The 18,056-nt window shown below is 43.7% G+C and overlaps 1 protein-coding gene across 3 annotated transcripts in view; it reads right to left on the bottom strand.

The window, feature by feature from the left end:
• Positions 1-18,056, bottom strand: part of pik3cd (phosphatidylinositol-4,5-bisphosphate 3-kinase, catalytic subunit delta) — a 244,079-nt gene that overhangs the window by 208,316 nt on the left and 17,707 nt on the right. For 2 of the 3 annotated variants that reach the window (XM_063033142.1, XM_063033145.1), the window contains exon 2: positions 6,909-6,973. The gene's annotated coding sequence lies outside the window, so the exon portion shown is untranslated. Of the gene's footprint in view, positions 1-6,908; positions 6,974-16,162; positions 16,647-18,056 lie in introns of those variants that run through there. The other variant, XM_063033143.1, reaches the window with a different exon arrangement.

Below are 18,056 nucleotides of genomic sequence, written 5' to 3'. Positions count from 1 at the left end.
CTGAATTCAGTAACAGTGACCATAAAGTTATTAGTAGGGTTGTTTCAAGAACCTACGTGGTTCACTAATGCTCCTTAGTGGAGGAAATCAGTTGTACTTGCTGAGTCCAGTTGCCCGGGGACCCCAAATCCACAGCAAAGTGCTGTAAAATTGGAAATGGCCCAGCAACTCGTTCAGTTTAAGGGCCAGTGGAAATGCTGAGAAGAGGGCAAAGTTCCAGAAAAGGAATTCCAGGCAAACTGTCGACAAGGGAATAAAGATCTCCCAGGAAAATTACCTTGCAAGTAAGCAACATGTAACTCAGAGGTTAGAGATTGAAAAGAAGATGGAGCATTGTTTCAGCTGCCCCAAGATGGCTGTGGAACGAGAAAGACCATAAGAGACAACATACTGTAGGTGTATGATCAGCCCATCGGGTCTGCTTCACCATTCGATCAAGGCTGATTTACCTTCCCTCTTAACCTAATTCTCCTACCTTTTCCCACAGCCTTTGATGCCCTCACTAATCAAGAATCTATCAATCTCTGCTTTCAATATACCCAATGACTCGGCCTCCACCGCCATCTGCGGAAATGAATTCCACAGATTCACCTCCTTTTGTCTGAAGAAATTCCTCAACTCTGTTCTAAGGGAATGTCCTATTCTGAGGCTGTGCCCTCTGGTCCTAGACTCCTTTACTATAGGACACATCCTCTGCACATCTACTCTGTCCAGGCTTTCAATATTCGATAGGACTCCAGTAAGTACAGACCCAGAGACATCAAGCTCTCCTCCTGTGTATGTCAACCCTGTTATTCTCATGAACCTCCTCTGGACCTTCTCCAATGCCAGCACATCCTTTCTTCGAAAAATATCCATGCAACACAACTCTGTGGTGGGAAGTTTTTGAGGCTACGCACACAAAAGGTCATTTAAACCACGCAAGCGTAACCAAAAAAATGGAGAAATTGAAATGTTTAGAGAAGCCTTTTTTGAACAAGAGTGCAGAGAGAATTATTTTAAGGAAAAAGATTGCTGATTACTTTAACAATTAGAACCACTGGTTATATATTTCCAAAAATTTGAAACGGTCCATTATATCCAGAGTAATGGAACGATATTCTGATGCCAGAGAGATTGATAGTTTTATTCCACTGGCCCTGGCATGGGTTTTCCCCCACACCCCATACTGGGTAGGTTAATTGGTCATTGTAAATTGTCCTGTGATCAGGTTAGGGCCAAATGGGGTTTGTCAGAGGTCACTGGGCAGCGTGGCTCAAAGGACCAGAAGGGCCCAGTCTGAGCTGTATCTAAAACAAAATCAAGTAGCTTTTCTAGTTCGAAGTTCAAAGTAAATTTATTATTGAAGTATATAGATTCAATTTCTTGTGGGCATTCACAGTAGATACAAAATATACAATAGAATCAATGGAAAAAATGCAAAGATGGACAAATAACCAACGTGTAAAAGACGACAAAAACTGTGCAAATACAAAAAGAAAAACAAACTGTAATAATAATAAATAAATAATGTAATATTGAGATCATGAGTTGTAGAGTCCTTGAAAGTGACTTCGTGGGTTGCAGAATCTATTAGTAACATGAAAATTAAATATTCATCAACTTGAAAAATTGAAGCAACTAGGAATGGGAAATAACTACTGTTGCTGTCAGCAACACGCACATCCTGTGAACCAACTTAAAAAATGAAATTAAAAGACTTGCTTGGATCAACGGAAAGTTTTGTTTTACTGAGACGCATGAATTGTGATAGCATAAAGGTAGTTACTGGACTATTGCCCAGGTACAGTTAGAAATTGAAATTTAATTAAATTCAGTTATAAATTAAATTAATCAAACATGGAGAAAGCCAATGAACATACTGTATTGTATGGTACTATACCATACTGTATTGTTATAAAAATGTCCTGATTCACTTCTGTCCCAGAGTAGATAGAAATCTGTAATGGTTACCCAGCCTGGCCAATATACACAAGAGATTCTGCAGACATTGGAAATCTGGAATGACACATACAAAATGCTGGAGGAACTCAGCAGGTCAGGCAGCAACTATGGAGGGGAATAAACAATCAACATTTTGGGTTGAGACATTTCACCTTAAAAAACGTTCTTGCGAAAAAAAAATCATTGCTCTGTACCATGTGTACCGCATTCATTTTGGAACTGAAAACAAGAGAGACGCTCAGGGTCTCTCACCACCTTATTCTGGCTTCTGCCCCCTTCCTTTCCAGTCCTGATGAAGGGTCTTGGCCCAAAACATCGTCTTTTTATTCCCCTCAGCAGATGCTGTCTGACCTGCTGAGTTGACCAACATTTTGTGTGTGGCCAATACACAGCTTAGAGGAGAATCTCAGTGAGTTGAGCAGCAACTGTGGTGCGTGGGACGAAGTGTCAACATCTGGGATGCTACCTGGCCCAGTGAGTTCCTCCAGCAGATTGTCTTCCCCTCAACCTTATTTCCTTTCCATCAACACGCGTCTCTCTCTTCTGAACTCCAGACCTGGAACAACATTCTTAATGTGGTCCCTCTCACGGACGTTATCTGAATCTTTAGGCTACGTCCACACTACGCCGGATAATTCTGAAAACAAAGGTTTTTCTCTTCGTTTTGACCCTCCGTCCACATTGAAACTGCGTTTTCATCCCCTGAAAACAGAGCTTTTCTAAAACACTCTCCAGAGTGTTTAAATTTGAAAATGATTGTTGCGCATTGTAGTGTAGATTTGATACTGCGCAAGCACTGCCGGACAGCTGCTATAACGCGCAGTCGGTGTGAACGGCGTGAGGGTTAAATTGTAAAGTGAGCTTTTTTGACTAGATCCCCTAAATTGATTTGATTGAGTCTATCTTTAAAAATATTAATGTCAGAAATACTGCGCAGGTCTGGCAGCAGGAGATTCCACTCTTGTTGATCTTGGGTAGAGGACGGCTTTATGCGTGTGTTATTTACTTTATTGTCTACGTTAATAGCTTGTTTGGAGTTAAACATCTCCACGTTCTCCACTGCTTTGCTGACTTTGTAGTCGTTCGTAACTCGCAGAAATAGCTCGACTTCACTGTCTGTCCAAATGAAGAAGTCCAGTCTGCTTTTTCCAGCAAAGGTGTTCTTTATATTCCTCGAAGACATTATTGAAAACTTTCTTTCGCTGTTGTTGTTGGTACTCTAGTTTTTGGCCAATGGAAATACCACAACCCCGCCGCGAAACGTAAATATTATACTGTTTCCTCTTTGCTTGTTTTCTGTAGATGTGTCTGCGCATGCCAGTAAGAGTAGATTCGCCCAAATATCCGTTTTGATGTGAACAGAGATATTTTGAAAAACGCCTAGTGTGGACGCCTGTCATTTTTACTCGAAACCGGTGTTTTCAAAATTATCTGGTCTAGTGTGGACATAGCCTTAGTCAGGAGGTAACTCACATTGTTATTCAACTGAATGATGACTCATCACTGCCCTGAGGGAGGCTTAGGTCGTGCTGCCGTTTGTAAATTCTTGTCAAGATATTCAACCATTTTACAGCTAATACAACAGGGGAATCCCTAATTCTAGTTCACCTTACCACACCCTCTCACTGCACAACAGCAATTGCACACGGGTACATTAGGTTCTCTGTGCTCAAGTTGAAGTTTATTATTTTCACTGTATACACATATATAACCAAATGAAACAATGTTCCCCTTGACCAAGGTGCAAAACTCAACACATATAACACACAAAATGTTAGAGGAACTCAGCAGGTCAGGCAGCATCCATGGAAATAAATAAACAGTCGGCGTTTCAGGCCGAGACCCTTCATCAGGACTGGAAAGGAAGGGGAAAGATGCACACAAAGTAATATTACCACAAATTAATTAACAAATAAAATATATACTCCAGAAGATTGACATTTAGCATAAAGTACATTTACGGCACAAGTTAAAAAGTGAACAATATAAGTGTTACTGGCACTTCATAAACAATGAGACCTGGGTGGGGACAGGGAGTTCAGTAGTCTCATGCCTGGGGGAAGAAACTGTTTCCCATCCTAACAGTCCAAGTCCTAATGCTACAGTACCAGACATCCCACCCTGCAAAAACTCATTTCAAGGAGGTAGCACCATCAATTTGCGGGACACTCCCGGGAGAGGTGGGATGTCTGCAATAGAGTAGCTCCTTAGCAGCTGGCCAGCTAGTTTAAATAACATTAGCTATGCTGATGAACGAATGACACCTGTTAAACTCACCTCAACATGTCTTTTACAGTCTTAACCCACCATGGGCAATAGAAAAGTCACTGTTGCAAACAGTGCAGCGAGCAACAGTGTCATTATTTTGACTCCTATTAGGCAGGGGTACACTTTACTGTAGTCTGGGGTGACGTACGTTTTATAAATTTTTTGGAACACTCTGCCATGGCGCGCTCTCACTCCCGCGCGCTCTCTTTCTCGTGGTCGCTTGCGCACTCTCAAGCGCTCTCGCTTGCTTTCTCTCTCGCTCGCGCACTCTCGCTCTCTTGATTGCTCTCGCGCTCTCTCACTCGCGAGCTCTCACTTGCTTTCTCTCTCGGTCGCTCTCTCTCGCGCGCACGCTCTCTCTCTCGTGGTCGTTCTTGCGCTCTCTCTTGCTTTCTCTTGCTCGCTCGCTCTCAAAAAAATTGATTTCCGTGATATTGTATATAATTTGCGGGCATCAGGGAGCCACTATTCATAAGTGGGAGACTCCTGGAACTTCCTGGAGAGGTGGGATGTCTGCATTAACGTCCTGCTTGATAGTAGGGGGTCAAAGAACCCAGGAACCGTTCATGACCTGGTGATTTCCTCCTGATGAAGGGTCTCTGCCCAAAACATCAACTGTTTATTCATTTCCATAGATGCTGCTGAGTTCCTCCAGCACTTTGGGTGTGTTGCTCTGGATTCCAAGCTTCCGCAAAATCTCTTGCAAAATCTTTTGTGTTAAAAACAACTTGTCTTTCCAAACCATCATCAATTTTTATTTTCATTTTTATATTGCGAAAGAGGACTGCTTAAGTTGCAGCTTCTGAGCAGAAGTTACAAAGAGCCAGCTCAGTTGGTGTTCGGAGAGCTTGCTGATCAGGATGGGACCCGGCCGGCTGCTGAGGCAGGGAGGGACTTTGTTATATTTTTGATCGCGAAGCTCCTCAGTTTGCTCACATTCTTCTGCTGATACCTTGCTGATTTTCAGGCCGTCAGCAGCTCCCTCAAGGTCCTTGCAGAGTCATTCTGAAACAACATCTGATACATAATAGTGCTCTTCATGAGGGCACCCTCCGCTATCTTTTCTTTGGCCAAATTCTTCATCTCATTCTTGTTTCTTACTTCCCTAGGACAATCAGCTCCTTGAGTCAATGCTGACTTTCACAGCAACTCCATCAATCCCACTGAGATTTGCCTGCAACCTGTGCTCAAAGAGCTGTTGGATTTTGCAATCCAAAGGTTCTTCGGAAGTCAAGATGAGGTATAAAGTTCACTGGTTACGTATGTTTATTAAATGTGAAGAATGAACAAAGAAAAAGACAAAAAGGCAAAGAAGTTGAGCTGAATTACTTTATTTTTCATTTAGGGAAACAGCTCAGAATAGGCCCTTGGTGCCACACCGCCCAGCAACCCCTGACTTAACCCTAGCTTAATCATGGGAAAATTTACAGTGACGAATTAGCCTACTAACCGGTATGTTTTTGGACTGTGGGAGGAAACTGGAGGACCCGGCAAAAAACCCATGTATTCCACAGGGAGGGCATACAGACGGCGTCTGAATTGAACTCCAAACTCTGATGCTCCAAGCTGTACTAGCACTGTGCTAACCACTACGTTGCCATGGCACCCATTAAGTCATTCAGCTCACTGCGTCTGCTCTGCCATTCGATCACAACTGATTTACTTTACCCCTCAATCCCATTCTCCTGCCTTCTGCCCATAATCTCCCTCCTCAAAGTCTGTAGGTTTCCCCTGCCCATCTTTGCAACAGTGTAAGAGTGGGAACTTGGAGCTTTGGCACAAGAGATTTCAGCGTGTAGAGACAGAGACATTTAGTAGAGGCTTAAGTGAGGCTCTGGTAAGATCTCTCTCTTTCTCATTCCACAGTCAGAGCTGTAGGAATGATGGTTAGGACGGTGGTTTGCTCCTCTTGCAGGATGTAGGAAGTCAAGGAATCTGCCAGTGTCCCTGACAACCACACCCGCAAGAAATGCAACCATCAATAATGCTCGCTAACCATTTTACAGCCGCATCAAAGGTCAGGGCTGGAGGCAAGGGTCGGGCTGGTTCAGCTCACTGCTCCACAACGTTTACTTGGCTCTGCACTGAACTAAGGGTCTGTGGACAAACTCTCTTTGTGGACTTCAGTTCAGAATGCTATTTGCTTGCAGGATTTGTTGGTTTGTATTTTTTTTCTCTGCACGTTGGGTGTTTGATGGTTTTTTTTTAATGGGTTCTTTTTTCCATATGGTTTATGGTTAGGTCTCATGACTGCCTGTTAGGAGATGATGAATCTCAAGATTGTATAAGGTTGTATCAAATCCTTTGATAATAAATGTACTTTGAACTTTGAGGAAGCTAAAAGTTCTTTAAGAACCAGTAAGAAAAAAATGCAAATGAAATACAAACAATTGGTAAAAAAATAAAATCACCATTTAAAATTTGTCCTACACGTAGCATTGCAGAATCAATAATAACAAGGACCGAAGTCCATGCCAACTTCTTAATGAACAATTCCAATCCCCCACTTCTTCTCTGAACTCTGCGAATTATTTTCCCTAAAGAGCCTCTTTTGAAAGCCTCAATCGCTCCATTTCCATCACCTTTATATTGCCTGAATTCCACATCATAGCCGTCACTTTTAATGTGTCCTTCTGCTCCTTGCCCAACACACAGAAGGGAAAGAGATATAATCAGAAAATGGCGAAAATACTCACCAGGTCAGACAGCATTTGTGGGAAGAGACAGAGAGTTGACGTTTCTGATGATGTCACCACCAGCACTAGAAAAGAAGAAAAACAAATTAGTTTTGATTTGGTCCGGTTCCAATATGTTTTCTCTTGACTATATCTGGCTCTTCAATTTCAATTTTAAACATTCTCCTCCAGAGATGCTGCTTTGCTTGCATAATGCTTCAAGCATTTCCTGTCTTTGCTTTATATGCTTAGCATTTTAATTTTCATTCGCTGATGGAAAAAAACATCATATTTTAGTTGTAATTTGAATTATACATCTATATTTATTATACAGTGGATTCTGGTTAATTGGGCCATTGGGTAATCGAGGCAGACACTTATTTGGGACAACTCTTAAAAAGCAAAAAACTAATTTAGAAAGGTGCTTGGATTCCCTTTGTTTATTTGGGACACTATGCTGTCTAATTGCGGCAGGAGACTGTTGCTGAATAGTTTCTAATTAGCATCGGATGCATGCACTTGAGTGGCCTTTTGAAACAACACCATGCTTAAAGCGAACAATTTTTAAATAGCAACAGGTTGCATGTGTTTGTGTTCAAAAAGCAGCGATTTTTGTCACTGATAGTTGGTTAGAAATAAGCAATAAGACAATTCAGAACTGTTTTGCTCACTGCGGTTTCAAGCGTTCAGGCTTGGAGATGACAGAACCGGCCGGGATTAAAATGAAACAATTTCACTACAACAAAGAATTACAAAGAATCTGAAGGTATCAACAATCATCTTGAATGTTACAATTAAAATGAAGATTTGGAGGATGCAATCTCCGACAACTGTGTGACAGCAGTCCAGGTGTCTGCGCTGATTTTGTTCAGTTACAGTCAATCAAAAGAACATGGCAGTCTACACTCAACTTTCAAATGTGGCTCCATAGAGCTATTTGCAGGCGACAGTGGCCACACCTTGGTACACTGCTCTGACAGACGGGCTAAACTAGATGAGGGTAGCAGGTGGGTATACCCTGGTGAGATAGGGGCATGCCTGTCCTAGCACGCAAAGTCAGCTTGGGCAGACTGGGCAGATGAGATCTACAGTGAGATCCAATGGGCAGAAAGGTGGTTCTGCAATGTTCTGTGGAGGGTGAAGGGCATGATGAGGCACAGACGAAATCATGGTCAACCAAGGAACCCCAGTTGTGACAACCTTTGTACCACTGGACAGGGACTTCCAAGGTCGAGGGAGTCAAACTGCCCCAGTGCAATAGCATTTCCATTTTTAAAACCGCCCTGCACAGGTTTCCTGCCATCATCAGGCATGACAAACAACCTCCAAACCAACCCTTAAGAATTAATATACAGTTTTATAGTACTGTAGTCATATTGATAATGTTCTAACTTGTTCTGCATTTCACTTGCATACATAATTTGTTGCTCACTTAAACGGTAGCTCGTCTTTTTTTATATACCTTTTTAACTATTTCCATGAAACTTCGGCTAATTGGAGTAGCCACTTAATTGGGCCAAAATGTACTGGTCCTAATGTGTCCCAATTAACCAGAATCCACTGTATTTTATTTTATATTTATACTGTATATTATAGATTATATGTGGGCACGTGGTCAAGTGGTTAAGGCATTGGACTAGCGATCTGAAGGTTGTGAGTTCGATCCCCAGCCGAGGCTATGTGTTGTGTCCTTGAGCAAGGCACTTAACCACACAGTGCTCTGCGACGACACCGGTGCCAAGCTGTATCGGCCCTTGCCCTTCCCTTGGACAACATTGGTGTCGCGGAGAGGGGAGACTTGCAGCATGGGCAACTGCCGGTCTTGCCCAGGCCTGCGACCTGGAGAGTGAACACTTTCCAGGTGCAGATCTATGGTCTCGCAAGACTAACGGATGCCTTATATATATAGATTATATACATTTGTACATTTTATTAATATACTGTATTTTACATTATATATTACATTTATATATTTTAAGTATATACAGCATTATATATAGATTCCTTAAGGTTGTCATAGCTGGGAGTTTTGGGGGGGGGGGGAATAAGCTCCCACTACCTATTATAGCTCCCAACGTCGTCCATCTCAAATAACGTCTGACAACCAAGTCCAGCTCCTGGCCTTCACATGTGGCTTAGCTACTAAGCTCAGTGGAACTGTTTCTACTGACAGGAGAAGGAGCAAAGCTGGGCTACTAGCGCCTTAAAAGCAGTCACTTCGGGCAGACGAGGTGCGTCAGCCATGGTTGACGGCTCATTGAGGAGGAAGACTCTGACTTCAAGCTTCCGCTGCCTTGCTCATGGGGAAGGCTCCGGGAGTAAACACAGGAAAAATCTGGGGCTGGAGTCCCCAGGCTGTTCAGCACTGACTGGCAACTCCAGCAACACCTCTGGTGCCAAACTGTATCGGTCCCCGTTGTTCTTTCAGATTCATCAGCTGCATGGAGTGGGCGAGTCTTATCCCACACCCATCCCGCAGCACTCCACCCTCGCTAATCCCAGCATCCTTTACTCCTGCCAGCTTTACATATGGCAGAGATGGAGTGCCCGGACAGAGGATTGGCACCGGTGCAGACACACCCAGCCCTGAGATACCAGGCAAGGTAATTTGATTTCAAACAATTGGTTTACTAATCATCACAAAATGTCTCTCTGGCGCTTCCTGCTCCCTCCTCTCTCCCTTCCCCTTTTCCCAACCATGATGTATGTACTGTTTTGCACCTTAGTCGCAGGGAAACATTGCTTTGTTTAGTTGTACATGTATGTTTGGCTGAATGACAATAAACTTGAACTTGCACCTCAACTTGAATTTGTGCAAGTGTTCTAGGGTTAAGGAATGGAAGTTCTACATGATTAAGGTGAGACTTCACACATCTGGTGAGCAATTAGGGGAAGGGGTAGATTTCTGGAACAGAGTCACAAGGGGAACCCTTTCAGTGGAGTAGACCAATAACTGAAACTTGGGTCACCACGGTAGCATAGGATTTAGCGGTTAGGGAGTTAATATGGCCCTTGTGGCAAAAGGGATCGGGGGTATGGAGACAAGGCAGGTACAGGGTTCTGAATTGGAAGATCAGCCATGATCATACTGAATGGCGGTGCAGGCTTGAAGGGCCGAATGGCCTACTCCTGCACCTATGTTTCTATGTTCCTAACGCTATTACAGCTCGGGACATCAAGGTGCGGAGTTCAATTCCAGCGTCGTCTGTACGCAAGTTCGAACGTTCCTTCCCGTGTGTGAGTGGGCTTCCTGCAGGTGTCCCAGTTTCCTTCCACAGTCCAAAGATATACTGGTTAGTAGGTTAAGCGGTCGTTGTAAATTGTCCCGTGATACAGCTAATGTTAAATGGGTGGGTTGTTGGGCATCGCGGCTCATTAGGCCGGAAGGGTCTGTCCCACATTGCCGTTGCTCGTTGCCATCTAACCTACTGCTCTGCAGACTGATCAAGCTGATCTTAACCAGAAGCAGTTTAATCTCTCTGCTGTGGTAATTCTCAGTCACAACATCCTGAACACATGCTTCCTGCGACCATCAGCACCAACGTGGTCAAATCTTCAGTTCCTCATGTGCAGTGGATCGAAGTAGGGGAAGATTCAGTGCAGTAACAGACAGGCCATAGGGTGACCTTGGCTTATTTCTAACAAGGTAATTTGTGTCATATGTAACAGACCGGAATCCCAGCATCACGTGCATTGTGTTGGTCATTAGCACTAACAGTCATGTGCTGGGGGCCGCCCACACGTATGGCCACAACTTGCCAATTCTAACTCGCACATCTTTGGAACATGGGAGGGCACTGAAGCCGCCAGAGGAGTCCCATACCATCACGGGGAAAATGTACAAGCTCCTTACAGGCAGGGGCGGGAACTGAACACCGATCCGTGGCGCTGTAATGACCACTGCACCGCCGTGCTGTAAACAGAAGAGTGATTGCAATCTCGTATCCGCTGAATAGAATGGTTGTTACGTCATTCCTTCTCTGAAACGTACGTTCAGCATGGTCATCTTTCACCCTAAACTGATATTGTCCTGTTCAACAACCAGAGAATTGGTCAGAACCAGTAACTCTTCATAAACTGTGACTGCCTACGGTTCAGTGCAGTTCAGAAGGATGGGGAAGGTGGATTCTCATTGAAACCTACCAGATACTGAAAACCCTGGATTGAGTAAACACAGAAACAATGCTTCCATCAGTGGGAGATTCCAGAATCTAAGGATAAAAGGAGTCCCTTCAGAATTGAGGTGAAGCACTTTTTACTGTGCTCATGGACTTCTTCAAGTTATGGCGTTGTTGCACTGTTGTAACTATATGTTATAATTATGTGGTTTTGTTAGTTTTTTCAATCTTGGTCTGTCCTGTGTTTTGTGATATCACACCGGAGGAAATATTGTTATCATTTCTTAATGCATGCATTACTAAATGACAATAAAAGAGGACTGCATGTCTTCATAGTCATCATAAAGAGGATTTTCTTCAAGTTCAAGTTTAATTGCCATTGAATCATACACAAATACCCATGAATGCAGCCAAACAAAAGAGCATTTCTCCCAGACCAAGGTGCAGAGCACAGTACCGACAGTCACACACAACACAGGGCACATATCAGATAGCAAGCCACACAAAATCTATACAGCCCAAGCCCCTGAGTCCCTTAACGCTGCAGAAGTCTGCAGTCAAAAACAATATAGCTTGACTTCTGCCGAGCCGGAGGATGGTGAATCTGTGGAGTTTGTTTCCTCAGAGGCCAGGTCATATGTTGCACTTAAGGCAGAGATAGATGGGTTCCTGGTTGGTAAGGGGGAAGGAGTTTGGGAAGAATGGGGTTAAATTAAATCAGCTGTGACTGAAAGTGGAGCAGACTTGATGGGTCAAATGGCCTAATTATACGCCTCATTCCACTGAGATGCAACACTGAGCGTCATAGGAAGTCATTCCTGCCTGTGGCCATCAAACTTTACAACTCCTCCCTTGGAGGGTCAGACACTCTGAGCCAGTAGGCTGGTCGGGGACTTATTTCCATTTGGCATAATTTACATATTATTATTTATGGTTTTATATTGCTATATTTATACTCTATTCTTGGTTGGTGCAACTGTAACAAAACCCAATTTCCCTTGGGATCAATAAAGTATGTCTATCTGTCTATCTTATCTTATGATCACACCATTACCTGAAGTCTAAAACCAGAGGGCACGGACTTAAGGGAGGGAAAGATTTAAAGGGAGTGTGAGGGGGCAGGATTTTTTCATCTGGAGAGTGGTGGGTAGATGGAACGACCTGCTAGAGGAACAGTAGAGGTGAGTACAGTTACTATGTTGAAAAGGTATTGGGGCAGGTATGTGGGTAGGAAAAGGTGATGGGGCCAAACGCAGATAAAAAGGAATGAGCTGAAACAGACATATTGTTTGATATGGGCAAGTTAGCGTTTGTTTCCATGCTCTGTTCAACTCTGTGAAGCTTGTTTTCACCCTCCTGACTCCAGGTCTACAGATGTGGTATTGACACATCTAACCAACGTTGCAGGCCCGCATGTCATTTATGAGAAAGATGACTAATAGCCGTAGTGGGCTCACTGCTGGTTAACCAATCAAAATCAAAGATTGGCAAAACGTCCCTCAGCACCAGCGTACTCGGTTGCACTACCTTCTCTGGGTCTGAGTGCTCGGTGCCTAAGACCCCCCTTGGGGATTGGAGGGAAAACACAGCTACTAGTTACACAAGAAATCTTGCAGATTGATGGAAATCCAGAGCAACATGCACAAAATGATGGAGAAACTCGGCAAGTGATGTTTGGGGCATCTTGCCCAGTTCCTTACAAGTCCTGATGAAAGGCATTGGCCTGAAACATCTAAGGCTTACTCATCTCAACAGACACAGCCTGACCTGCAGGGTTCCTCCAGCACTTTGTGTGTCTTGCTAGTTACACACACTTCCAATAAAAATTTAAATCAGTTGGTAGTAAAATGGAAAGGGAGAGTATTCTGTGAGAAAGTAATATAGGATGTAAGGGAACATTAACATTGATCTGCTCTGTATACATTCAGTGGCCATTTTATTAAGTACAGAAGGTTCCTAATAAAATGGCCACAGACTGATTTTTGCTGTACGTTCATGGTCTTCTGCCCATCCACTTCAAGGTTTGATGTATTGTGCGTTCAGAGATGCTCTTCTGCACACCACTGTTGTAATGTGTGGTTAGTTGAGTTACTGTCACCTTCCTAGCCATTCTCCTCAGACGTCTCTCATATACAAGGGTGTTAACTCCCACTCACTGGATGTCCTTTGTTCTCACACCATTAACTGTAAACTCTACACTAGAGACTGTTGCCCGTGAAACTCCCAGGAGATTAGCAGTTTCTGAGATACTCAAACCACCCCCTGTGGCACCAGCAATCATTTCACAGTCAAAGTCACTTAAATCACTTTTCTTCCCCATTCTGATGTCTGAACAACAACTGAACCTCTTGACCATGTCTGCATGCTTTTATGCATTGAGTTGCTGCCACGATTGGCTGAATAGATATTTATATTAACGAGGTGTACAGGTATACCTAATAATGTGGGCACAGTGTGTACTTACAGTGGGTGCAATGGATCAGCACACAATTTAACAACCAGTGAAAGTGAATGAGACGTGACCTCACAGAAATTCATAAAATCTTGAGGGGTATGGAGAAGTTGGACAATTTGAATGGTTAGGGTCTTTTCTCCAGGGTTATTGAGTACAAAACTAGAGAGCACAGATACAAGGTAAGAGGGGAGGGATTTGGAACAGACCTGAGAGGTGACTTCTTTACGTCAGTACACAGAAGATAACGAGTACCTTGAATGAGCTGCTGGAGGAAGTGGTTGAGGAGGGTACAATTGCAACACCCAAGAGGCATTTGGGAAAGTACGTGGAGGGGAGGGGTTCAGAGGGTTATGGGCTGAACATAGGCTAGTAGAGATGATGCTATGGTCATCATGGACCAGAAGGGCTGAAGGGTCTGTTTCCACACTGTATCCCTCCAAGACTCTACAATATCTATCCTTCAATCTAAAATACCAGAACTGGTTATGTGATCTTCATTGAAGCGCTGCTTGTGGAAGCTTCCAATGAGCTTCCTGATGAAGGGTCTTGGCCTGAAACAGCAACTGTTTATTCCCCTCCATAAACGCTGCCCGTGCTGCTGAGTTCCTCCAGCATTTTGTATGTGTGTTGCACTAAAATGGGGCTGCTCCTCAAAGAATATTTCATTGGCTCCGATGGGAATGTCGTGTGAAAGAGGTTATATAAATGCATTTCTTTCTCTCCTACTTTTATAAGGTTGCTCAACATAAGAAATAGGAGCCACAGGCCATTCGGCCCGTTGAGCCTGCTCCGCCATTCTATGAGATCATGGCTGATCTGGCTGTGGACACAGCTCCACCTACCTGCCTTTTCCCAATAACCCTTAGTTGCCATAAGACCACAAGATAGTGGAGCACAATTTGGCCATTTGGCCCATCAAGCCTACTCTGTCATTTCATCATGGCTGATCCATTTTCCCTCTCAGCCCCTAATTCCCGCCTTCTCCCCCTATCCCTTCATGCCCAGACTAATCAAGAATCTGTCAACATCTGCCTCAAATATACCCGAGGACTTGGCCTCCACAGCCACTTGTGGCAATTAAGTCCACAGATTCACCACTCTCTGGCTAAAGAAATTCCTCCTCATCGCTGTCCTAAATGGACGTCCCTCTATTCTGAGGCTGTGTCCTCTGGTCCTAGACTCTTCCTCTCCACATCTACTATGTCAAGGCCTTTCAACATTTGGTAATTCCCCTGCTATCCAAAAATACATCTGTCTTAAATATATTTAATAAAGTGGTCTCTACTGTTTCCCCGGGCAGAGAATTTCACTGATTCATTACTTCCTGGGAAAAGCAGTTGCGCCTCATCCCTATCATAAATACACCCTCCTGAAACCTAAGAATATGTCCCTTAGATCTAGTCACAGCTCCAGTGGGAACAATTTTGCCACAACCTTATCTATCCCTTTCATAGCTTTATACAGTATGTTTTTATAGCTTGTGCTTAGTAGCGTTACGCTAATTGTTCAGCTAGGGGAAAAAACTTGAACTCTTGCATTGACTCAATTGCTAAGTTATGCATTGATCAGATGATTAAACTGAAATAAAAGTGATTAGGTCTACCGAGAGTTCCAGTCAATTACGGTCTATACAAAACATTCACATCATTTACAAAACACCTATCTTACATGAAAGAGGGCTTCTTTTGGCCACATATGAGTTTTAAAGCATGCATCCAGTAACTCTTTGCTACTGCTTTGCAAAACAACTTCAACAAAGTGATAGGGTTGATATCAGCTCACCTAAATAGATTACAATCAGATCCAGGCGATAACAGAATGCAAAACAGCGTACACAAACGTACGGTTGCATTTCGTAAATAAGCGGCATTCCCACAAGTCAAGCCTGGATGATGAAATAATTGGTCAAGTCACAAGTGAGGCTTTTAGTTTTCTGGTTTATAAAAAGAATTGCTCCTACTTTGGACTCTCCACTATTCCTCAGTGGTTTACGGCTAATTAATTTGCACAGAGAAAGCAACAGAACTTAACAGATTCAAACTTGGCAAAGGTGTGTGACCTACAGAACTGTGAAAATTTATAGATGGTGCTATCAAGTTCAAGTTTACTGCAATCTGACTGTAGACATGTACAACAACATGAAACAATGTTCCTCCAGACCATGGTGCACCCACATGTATCACGCACGGCATATAAAACAAAACACTACCACAAATAAGTTCATAAAATTTAATTCAAAATGCACGTAAAATACGCAGCAGAGGAAAACAGTAAACAGCTTGCTGTCTTAGGGACGAGACCTCGGTGATGACAAAGTATTCATTAGTCTCACAGCTTGAGGGAGGAAGCTGTTCCTCAGTTTGACAGTCGTCCTGGTGCTCCTGTACTGGAATACTGGATTTCACTCCCGTCACTAAAACACTGTGAACCGTGGCAATCCGTGGTACTGGACTGTATTGCTAGACAGTGAATATTTCGAAGCAACAAATCGGTCTCTCTCTCTCTCTCTCCACAAACACTACCCGATCTGCTGAGTCCCTCCAGCATTTGCTGCTCTTGTTTCAGATTTCTATTGCTGTATTTTTCTTTTACAATGTTGCATCGTGCTTGCTGTCAAAAATCAAACTCTATCCTGTTTTCTCAAGATCCTACAGCTTGAAAGGGAGGTTGGGAAGTCCCCTAGACCGAGAAACCAAGTTTACCTGAAGATGTAGAATTCAGATATTGAATCCAAAGTTCTGCAACATGCCCAGTTGCATGATGAAGTGCTGATCCGCGGGTTTGTGTAGCAATACAGAAGGCCGCAGTCTGCACAAGGCAGCGTGGTAGCACAGTAGTTAACATAAAGCTTTACAGCGCCTTCAATCGGAAGACTGGGGCTCAATTGATGCTGTTTTTCATTGATTCTATTATGATTATTATTCTATTATGGATTTATTCAGTATGCCTGCAAGAAAATGAATCTCAGGGACGTATATGACGACATACATTTACTTTGATAACTGATTTACTTTTAACTTTGAATTCCTGCTGCTGTCTGGAATGAATTTGTTCGTTCTCTGATCTCCCCATGATCGCGTGGGTTTCCTCCAGGTGATCCGGTTTCCTCCCACATTCCAAAGACACATAGGTTAGGGTTAGTGAGTTGTGGGAATGCTGGCTGGGAAGCACGGCAACACTTGTGGTCTGCTCCCAGCAAAATCCTCGCTGACACAAACGAAGCATTTCACTGCACGTTTCAATGTTTTGATTCGCATGTGACAAATAAAACTAATCTTTCTTTCTTTGAAACTCTGCTCTGTTTCTCAAGATCCTTTAGTTTTGAAAGTGAGCTTGGAAATGCGCTAAACCTGCAGGATTTACCTGGTTTCTTCCAGCTGCAGCGATAAGGAAAAAAAAACAGGGCAGCACAGTAGCGGAACAGTTAGCACAACGGTTCACAGTGGCAGTGATCATGGGTTCAATTCCCACCGCAGTCTGCAAGGAGTTTGTGCACTCTCCCCATAACCACGTGGGTCTCCTCCCACATTCCAAAGATGTTCGGGTTAGGGTCAGTGAGTTGTGAGCATGCTATGTTGGCGCTGCAAGTGTGGTATCATTTCCGGGCTGCTCACAGCACAATCCTCGCTGATTTGATTTGACAAAAAGAACTGTCTGTTTTGTGCCTGTGACAAACAAAGCTCATCTTTCTTTGGAGTCAATAAAATCAGGATGACATGAAGCTGCCAGTTTACTGTACGATGAAGCTCAGAGAAGAACGAGCTAGACCGTAGAGGTAGAAATCCTAAACACGAGCAAGTCTGCAGATACTGAATACCCAAAGCAACACACTAGGGTAAGTCTAGGACCACAGGGCACAACCTTAGAATAGAAGGGTGTCCTTTTAGAACAGAGGTGAGGAGGAATTTCTTTAGCCAGAGCGTGGTGAATCGGTGGAATCAGGGGTCAAGTCCTTATGTATATTTAAGGCAGAGGTTGATGAATCAGTGATTCTTGATTGGTCAGGGCATGAAAGAATACAGGAGAAGGCAGGAGATTAGGGCCGAGGTGGATCAGCCATGATGAAATGGAGGAGCAGACGATGAGCCAAATGGCCTAATTCTGCTCGTATACCTTACAGTCTTACAATGCTGGAGGAATCCAGCAGTCCAGACCGCACCTATGGAAAAGAGTAAACAGTCGATATTTTGGGCCAAGATCCTTCATCAGAATGAGGGGTCCTGATGAAGGGTCTCAGCCCGAAACGTCGACTGTTCACTCCTTTCTACAGGTTCTGCCTGGCTGCTGAGTACCCCCAGCTTTTTGTAAGTGTTGCTAAGAAATCCTAGCTGTCAGAGAGACTCAGCAAAATTGACCTGTTGGAGAAACTCTACAAGTCAGGTAGCATCCGTGGGGTGGTATGGACAGTCAACATTCCACATTGAGTTTCTTTATCCAGAGGAGGGGTCTTAACCTGAGACATCGACTGTCCATTTCCCTCCCACAGAGGCTGCCTGATGCGCTGAGTCTCTCCGGCAGATGATTTCTTTCTGTGCTCCACATTCCAGCATCTGCAGTCCCTTGTGTCTACAAATGGCCAACCATTACTGCAGTGAC

The sequence above is a fragment of the Mobula hypostoma genome, chromosome 25 (assembly GCF_963921235.1).
Source record: "Mobula hypostoma chromosome 25, sMobHyp1.1, whole genome shotgun sequence".
NCBI classification, from domain to species: domain Eukaryota; kingdom Metazoa; phylum Chordata; class Chondrichthyes; order Myliobatiformes; family Myliobatidae; genus Mobula; species Mobula hypostoma.
This window is presented reverse-complemented; position numbering and strand designations above follow the sequence as displayed.